The following is a 207-nucleotide window of genomic DNA, read 5'->3' on the forward strand; positions in this document are numbered from 1 at the left end:
CTCTACTCGTCCATCACGCGGCGGTTGCAAGTGCACGTGTTGCAACCGACCCCCACCCTCCTCCTCCTCACAATATCCCCGCCCTCCCGGCTCTGTCTGTCTCCCCCCCTCTATCAAGCTTCCTTATCAAGGCCACAATCACCTTCATTGTGGCGCCGCCCCCTCTTCCCTTCCCCTCTCCATCCATCCATCTGTTTATCTATCCAC

Source organism: Penaeus monodon, chromosome 24, assembly GCF_015228065.2.
Source record: "Penaeus monodon isolate SGIC_2016 chromosome 24, NSTDA_Pmon_1, whole genome shotgun sequence".
NCBI lineage: Eukaryota > Metazoa > Arthropoda > Malacostraca > Decapoda > Penaeidae > Penaeus > Penaeus monodon.